A 9,196-nucleotide genomic window follows, 5' to 3' on the forward strand; every position below is an offset into this window, starting at 1 on the left:
CAGAAAAGGCGTAACACAAAAAGTTGCAATTCTAAAGCCTTCATGGAAATTTATTGACAGATTTTGAAAGTAAAACCGACTGAGGCAGTTATTCAATCCACGGTCCCCGCTTATCGTACGCTACTCCTTTACGAAACCGGTATTAAATGCCTTCTAGTGTTCCTACCACTTGACAAGCTGAAAGAGAGGACAAAAAGGAAAAAGTTAAAAACTGAGCATCAAAGCAATGGACAATCTTGTAAACCCGAATTAAATCTCCTTCCAACAGTGTAACTTCCAGTGTGGATAGACTGAGACGCCGAAACCTCTCGTGAATAGGAATAGGAATATCCTGCGGTGACAAGTTCATCCAGTAGCACGTTTTACGTAGAACATTTCAATACATCAGCAGACCTACAAACAAGCAGCTTTTTTCAGGAACTTTTTCCCCGTAGTAAGATCATTTCAGAAGCAAAATGATTCTATCCAACAAATGTTTAATCTTCGTTTGTAAATTCTTTTAAGTGGATCACGGAATAAGGTGTAGACATATCTTCATCATTGGAGGTCCGCATAGGCCTATCCCTTCGGTTGTGTGTACCATATATCTAAGGTGTATGTCATCTGATGTTGTTGAAGGAAATCTACTTCAATACTAGTTTGGTAGAATCCTTCGGCTTCCAATCTCGAAGAAGTTCTGCAAGCTACTGTCCTTCAATGTGAGTTTTACTATGATAATTATCTTGTTTAACTCAGTTTTTTACATCACCACTCAGAACCGTTGCAAAGAAACCTCAGGTGAAGACATTTTGTTCTTTCTGTAACGTATAATTATCTAAGAATTAAGTCATATTTTAATATTGTTTTCCTGAATCTCGGGCAAAGTTTACCCTCCGTTTTCGATCACTGATTGACACACGGCCATTCTGCGTTGTCTCTGCTTGCTTTTATGACATTTTCAGTTTCTTTACTTGCCCGAGTCAATCACATTTTCGAAAGAAACGGAAACACCAAGGACTCTTGTATCTACGTAATCTATAGTGTCTTGGGCCGTCTTAATTTGACCAACGCAGGTCTCAACTTCCTTGTCGTTAACTGTGATGAGCTTCGTTATTACAAGTATGACAGATAGTCCAGGAGCAGGCTTTTGCAGTAGTACCAAGGGCGGCGGAAGCACTTTTAATCTGGGGGGGGGGGGGCACCAACTTCAAAGGGCACTTTGCAGAAATTCGATTGGACTGATGCAGCTTGATATTTAGTACCCTTTTTAACTCTTATTGTATTATCTTATTTGCGTATACACGTACATCACTCCAACGCCCCCCCCCCCCCCCTTCAAGGAAAAAATGCATACTAGCACTGCAATATCCAATATGTAAATTGGGAAACAAGGAACAAGTTTTCTTTCGAGACAAAATGAGGTGAAATCATGCTAATTGCTAAAGTAGGAATCTGCCGAATTAGAGTTTATTTCTTGTTAAGAGCTTTAAAAAAATTTCCATTCGAATAGTTTTGAGTTTGACCCACAGAATTTCATTAATAGTCAGGGGCGTAGCAAGGATTTGTTAAGTTGTAGGCACGACTATCTGAGCGGAGCGTCATCATCGGTTGGCGTGGAGCATACCAGAAAATGTTTGGTTTTACAAACCCCTCAGATGGCCGGAAACGGCCCTTCCCTAGTGTTCATTCTGGTTCCCTGGCCTCTAGCTTGCTAACTTGAGACCACTGATCTGTACACTTAGTGTACATTTCAGTGCTTGAGACACCTCATTCAATATCACTTTAAACCCCCAAAAAACAAACGAGTTAAAATAGTACGTAATTCAATACTACATAATGTTTTTAAAATTAGCAAGGTACATGTACAGAGTAGTCTTACTTTTCAACTTCTGATACTTGTAGATACAAAGATAGGCCAGAAATGTCTTTGTTACAACTATAGCCAGTAATTGTCTTTGATACAACTGTAGCTAGTAAATGTTTATCGAAAAGGCTGTTTGGAACTTGGGACGCCGATCTTGACAACAACAGGAAACAAAGTGCTGCAGCTCTATACATATAAAGTCTGTTAATCAACGATAGGCCCGGGCCTACAGTGCTACATACTGGCTACGCCCTGATAGTCTATAGGATTAGATCTCCTACTGAAATATCGCTGACCTAATAAGGTGATCAAGGGTACAATTTTTATGTAGAAAAAGGGCACCTTTTTAACCTGAGGAAAAGTGGGGAGCACGTGCCCCGCCGCCCTTGAGTAGTACTCACTAACATATCTAACATGTTTGAAGCGATGTCGAACCTTCAACAATTGAAGGTCCTTAGATACGATCTAGTGCAGAGTTATCCCAGTTTCATAATTTTCATATAATATCATATCATCAGCAGATTTTGTTTCCGGTTAGAAATATTCTTTTACGTGTTCTTTTTTCATATTATATCAGAAAGACAAACATAGTGCTCTTTTACTATTTTCTAGTAGGATGTTTCTTGTTTATTGTCCAATGTTTGGCCTTTAATACATTTGAAAAACTTAACTGATGGACAGTATAAACTTTCATATTTAGCAGTGTAAAAACTATTTATAGGAAGCGCGTATCACATACGATTGCTAGCTTAGCTTCAAATCATGCTGTTCGTGCAACAACTTTTGACGAATCATAGAAAGGATGAGAACGCATGTTGTCGTCGTCGTTTTGCATACGGTTCGTAACACTCCATCGGGTGCGGTTAGGTAGGCTATATGTATTTTATTACACAGTGGCCAACCGTAGGCTTTTAATAGGCTATAGGCCAAATTTAGCTAATTGCATCTGCCAAACTAAGTAGCTGAATCAGTATGCCTGAATGTTACTACGATTATGATCGAGTTAACGCAGCTGACGAGTATTCAAGATCAAAAGAGCACTGACAAAATACCATGCAAAAAGCAACAGTTTTTAACATTTTTTCGACACTGAAAGGGGGACTGTTGCTTCCACTGCCCCCCCCCCCCCTGGCTACGTCCCTGCCTGGGCTTGGTTTAGTTTAGTAAAGGTTTGGAGTAGGGAAAAAAGGATCAGGAAGGACTCTCAAGTCCCTATCAACACTAGAAGAGAAAAACAGAAGACACAAGCAATTGATTCAGTTTGAGAGGGAACCGCAAATTTATCATGGACAGTTAGGCTACCTAAGATTGCAATGCAACATTTGTGGGACAATCTTTAACTAGACTACTCTTAGAAAACTCTTTTTCGGTTCTTCAAAGTGGACATTCTGGTTTGTAATTCTTTAGTTAAGTCCGCGGGAAAATATTGTAAGCAAAAGCTATATATGACCGCAATATCCTTGTACAGTGGCGTAGGAAGGTACTTTTGAGTGGGGGGGCTGAAGACTGATGGCCGGCTGGGGGAGGGGTTTAAGGGGAGGGGGTGTCCCCCTCCCCTTTGGAATTTTTTTGCATTTCCAGGTGGCCTCAGATGCAATTTGGTGCAATATAGCACACTTCAACCCACCCACTCCATTTTGTATATAATTTTGCATTTTCACCTGGCCTTAAATGCAATTTGGTGCTCCAAATGAGATTTTTTTCTCATTTGGAAATGAAAAAGGGGTTTTCTGACTTGCCGAGCGGGGGGCGGAATGATACTTCCGCCCCCCCCCCCATATTTTTCACTGGGGGGGCTGGCCCCCCCCCCCCCCAGCCCCCCGGTTCCTACGCCCTTGTCCTTGTATATAGGCTAGATATTTTGTATCCTTCTGTCGGCGTTTAAGACAAACGGCAAAATGCAATGTACGTCTTGGAGGCGAAACATTGTAATATCGAAGAAGTCATTACTGAGTCTTTGCAAACAATTTCGTTTGTTCAGGTAACCCGTTTTCTAACGAGACTATATATCCTGAAAGAAAAGCTTTATATAGTTTTCATTGTAATTAGTTACAGGTATATGGCGGCCATATTTGCATCCGGCACGAGGAATCGACATAGGCCTATGCAATTTAAATTTAAATTTAAAAACTTAAGGTCTTGGGTCATCTAAAATCGACATCTACCCAAAGTGGCTTATATACCACTATAAATCTACGTGTACTATATATATATATATATATACATATACATATATATATATATGCATATACATACATATATATATATATATATATATTTATATATATATATATATATATGACGAAACCGGTCGTGAAGTGGAATTTTTCTGGTGTGTTATTCTTTATTGTTTTATATATATATATATATATATATATATATATATATATATATATATATATATATTAGCGAAATCTGGAATTTAAGAAATGTATAACATAGAACTTCTATGCTAACCATAACATATGTCATATAGTAAATCATACTGTAAGAATGAAAGCACTACGTAAAAATGTTGTCAATCATTCTTTATAGACTCACGTCTCCGGATTGTTATTGTTGTCGGAACAGTATAAGAATCAGTCATTTTATACCTACAACATCACGATCAAATTTGTATTGTGGTGATTATAGGGTGCTTCTATCTACACCCATTCATGCTCTAATAGGATAAATCGAACAAACTTTTAGATTTATTAACATAATGCATGTAGGCTGTTACTGGTTATAGATAATAAACCACTCAAAATGTTAACATATATCTAGGTTGATTTAACGTAAGATTCTTTTATGCATATAAACAATTCAAATATTAGAGTAATATAAATGTATGTTGCTTTGTTTTAATCAAATTTATTTAATGCTTACACCAGTCAACTCATTACAGTGATAAACATTTTTATATAAGAATGACATAACAAAAATGGATAACATCGAGAAAACAGAGTTAAAATGTCTTTGAGAAGTCATTAAAATGTTTAACTGCTTCAAAAACAACAACAGTAAACAATAACAACGAGATAACGTTTAACTATATATGCTATAATCGGATAATTTGTATGCTTACACTATTCAACCCATTTAGAATAACATAACTGTTATGTAACGAATGCAATAAAACATCTGATAACATAGGTATACACCATAACCACGACTTTGTCGTATTTGTAAAAAACAAACAAATTTCACCTTGTGTAAGTGTGTTATACACCACAAAAGAAAATCAATTCATGTATTCAAACATTGTCTTTAACTAAAAGATATTCTTAACAATGTAATACCATTAACTCCGAATAAATCAAATCAGTAAGAACTTGTTTGCAATATAAGGGCGTCGTATATATACATAATGAAAACAGTTTTGTAGGTCCTTTCTACTGCCTCCAAACTTTTACCTTGGGGTGAAAATCTAGGAAAAGGTTTAGTCATTGAAATCATGCAAAGAAGACATTTACAACCTTAGGAGTTTAAATTTAAACGATGTGAAATCTCCATTAGATGGCAATTGTTTGAGAGTATAACAATAACTCCTTGAACGGTACCGTATCCGTCCAAAATGAAGCCAATACGGTAACTTATTGGACTATGCTGACAAAGTTGGCAAGTAAGTCTTCGGATATGCCAAAGAAATATTAAGGTAATAAAGTAACATAAAGCTTCCTGTAATTGAGTGTAATACTTTATATGTTCATACCTTTGTCCTATTGCAAAAGAACTTTGGGGTTACGATATCGAAATGCGCTGTACTATTTTCATGGAATTATCAAATATTCGATTTGTGGGGGAAAACCTGCATTGATTGTATTATACATTATTATTTTACAACATAATGGACATTCGAATAATCCCGGATTCGGATAATCCAATTGTTTCACTACTCTATCCATTCAATACGCTCAGTTTAAGAAGGACGTATGAATTGAACAAGCGTTATGTATAAACTGCCATAGAACTGTCTATTTCGTTTCTACAGAGTGGACATAAATTTCTATCTCCTTCCAGTGCTAACTGTGCAGCACATTCAGCACATACGCATAAATGTTTGCAAGGGATATATACAACACTTTTCTCTCTTTCAAAACAGACGACACATTTCTCGGTCTTCCTGGTACTCAACAAAGATAAAATGGGCGAAACTAGTTTGAGTATTGCATTCTGAAATGGGATAAACTTCCAAACTGTTTTAAGACAGCGGAGCAGTTTCGTTTCCAATTTCTTTGAATACCTTTCCAGGTGTGTTAATACTTCTGTCTTTTTACTGTAGCTATCGTACAATAGTTGCAAAGTAAAAATAATCATTTTAAAGCCAAACATTAATTCAGCGAATTTAAGGCACATCGAAAAGTTTGAGTGTTCAGCTACGGCATCAGCACTTGAAGTGTATCGACCACTTTGTAATTCAAACACGAAACTCTTTAGTACACGATCAATAATCATGGAAAAAGCGCTGAAAATATGGGTAAGAAGTAGAAATACCACATAGAAAATCGTTAGTAGCAGGTAGCAAACTAATTTCAAAACATTTAACGCAAGGCCATACGATTTCCAGGCTGTCGTTAAACCTACGCTAAACATACACAAACCTAAGAAAACATCACCATACCGCAATGGTGTTAGTATATAAGAACTAAAGACAGCTACTGTGAAGAAAATACATGTGCTTAGCGTCATACTTCCAAAACAGGATAAAAGAAATACCACGGTTCTTGAAAGGAAGGAACCAGGCGGCTCCAGCCATGAGTAATCAAGAAATTCTGTAACAAACAAAAGCACATCAACACTGGTAGATGCTACCATAGCCAAGTACAGTATGCCTGTCATATTTCTGGGCAACTTCATGTTAGTTTTGCGTCAGCGTACAATAGACGGTTCTGAAAGTTTTTGAATATGCGGAAGACGGTGTTTATAGTACTGAAAATGTTGTGTACTCTCTTCATTAATTGGTCTTTATAGAAATTGATATCAAGATCGGTGAAATGTAAACGTTGGCCGGTGGTCTACGTCTGTTAATAGCAGCTTCCAAGTTTAGAGTCATCCACGATCTACTTCCGTTTCTAAGTGAATCTCAGTGTCCCCTGTCGCTAATTATTTCTTTGGAAGAAGCTGTAGTATGACTCCTCGCTATGAATACAAAAAAATAATAGAATGAAAAGAAGACAATTTTTTCAATGCATTAATTGAATGTTTATTCAGATGTTTTTCTTTTTCGTTTTAACAGGTCTGGAACCCTCGCTATGGCAAAATGTGCTAATGTACAATGCTATAGCTTTACAAGTTACAATCAATTTATTATGTGTAAAAGAACCAAGTTACTACAAACTTGCCAGTACAATATACCAATGCATTACATATGTGAGGCATTGACCATTGCGTATAAAGTTACAATAGTAACTATATAAATTCTGTTTCGACTGAGCCATTTTGCGTTGAAAAATTGCATAATATTTTAAGAATACGCCACATTAGTTACTCCAGTCATACTTTAAAATGTTGTTTCAGGACATGCATATAGTAAAGTATATCATGTCTGTATATATCAATACATACAAAATAGCCTTGAACTGTATAGCTGTCCAAGAACGTTGACAAAATGTAAGACACAAATACTAAAATTCACAGGCTGCTTCTCGGTATCATTCCTTGGGAAAAAATAAATAAAAAATGTCAACAGTGAGTTGTTTTGTCTTTATCACACTCGTTGCGATCCATATCATTATTAAACACCATGAAGTACCATAGTAACCAGTTCTGTGATGGTTTGATATGTAAGGAAAAAATTGCCCGCCATTTTGGAAATTCCAATAGATAGTGCCGTATTTTCAGGGCAGTGGAGCATGCATTCATATGTGTAATATAAAATAACGTAACATAACATGTGGATTATCAGGATAACTACAGTATAGTACCTTAGCATTCTAAAAATATCAAACGAGGTAATGTTCAAGTTAAAATGTAAACAGTACTTACAATTAATGAAGATTCAATGTTAAGTGCACGGTATGATTGCAGTCGCATCCTGTAATTAATGTATACACATTATAGTTATATACTGCACTATAGGCCTATACTGATTCATACATACGACTATACGTACTAGATCATATCTGAGCTATATAGAGGGAAATCCAAATTCCTTCATGCTATTGCCCTAGTTCACACCGGACTGTAATCGTGCAAATATTTACACATGATTCAGGCTAGGTCATGATTCAGGCTAGGTCATGCATCAATGATTTTATTCGAACGTTTCTATTCAAAATTTTAGTTTGCACAACTTTAAAGATGTACAGATATATGTAGGTTACTTACGATATATCACAAGAACTTGCTTCAGTAAAGAATATGAGCCTTAAAGGAAACTTTTCAACAATTTACACAATCTGGCAAGCGTATAGGTCTATGTGTTACCCACATACTTACACCCACCCAAGTAGTAGTGACAAAATTTAACCCCTGATCGACCTCGCGAGAGGTCCTACGGGGGATAATAGATTTGTTATAAAAAAAAAAGAACGTATTTTTCAATTTTTTGGGAAGATCAGTTGTCAGTATAATACAGTTTAAACACTCTCTGTTACAGTGAATGTCATACACACAGCATTTCCGTACGGAGAACAAAAAACAACCACAAATCTATAAGACAGATCTAATTGTCATGACCAACTTCCACAAACTTCTACGACAAATTCTCATTTCATTTGGGAGATATCACAGATTTAGTGTTGCGTCACAGCATCATCGGAACACATGTGTTTCAGTTTATATTTGTCTTTGTTTATTACAAGGTTTCTTATCTGTAATGGAACAGTTTGAAAATATTGAGTCTCAGTCTTTTATGACCTAATGATTGCATCGGATTTCAGGCATCAACACATGTAGTCTCATTCTACCTTGAAAGCACGAACAAAAATCAAAGAGAAAGTAAAAGGATTCAGGTCCTATAGTGACGAACTCACAGATTTTAAAATTACTGCTCCCAGATACCACTATAGATATCTCCCAAACGAAAAATGACAGTGTGTACAGGCTGTCTAAGGGTACTGTAAGCTCATAACGATCTCTGTCATTGTAAGCCAGAGATGATGGTTGTCTTTGTGTCCCCTTTTAAAGGAACTCTTAACAGAAGCGAAAGGTAGTATCGCTCGAACGAGCCAACTTTGAGTGAAGAATGCCTTCAGGCTAAAGGCGTGCCTATAAAAGTCTTTTTAAGCTTTTGAAGTTCTTGACTATTTAATCATATCTAGCAATATTAGTATCACCTTATATAAATAGTCCATACAAAACGGTATAATTTGTGATTGAAGCAAGGCTGTGATATGGCACTGTTGACCTACTTACCGTTTTTTTCCCTAC

The sequence above is a fragment of the Apostichopus japonicus genome, chromosome 22 (assembly GCF_037975245.1).
Source record: "Apostichopus japonicus isolate 1M-3 chromosome 22, ASM3797524v1, whole genome shotgun sequence".
Classification (NCBI taxonomy): domain Eukaryota; kingdom Metazoa; phylum Echinodermata; class Holothuroidea; order Aspidochirotida; family Stichopodidae; genus Apostichopus; species Apostichopus japonicus.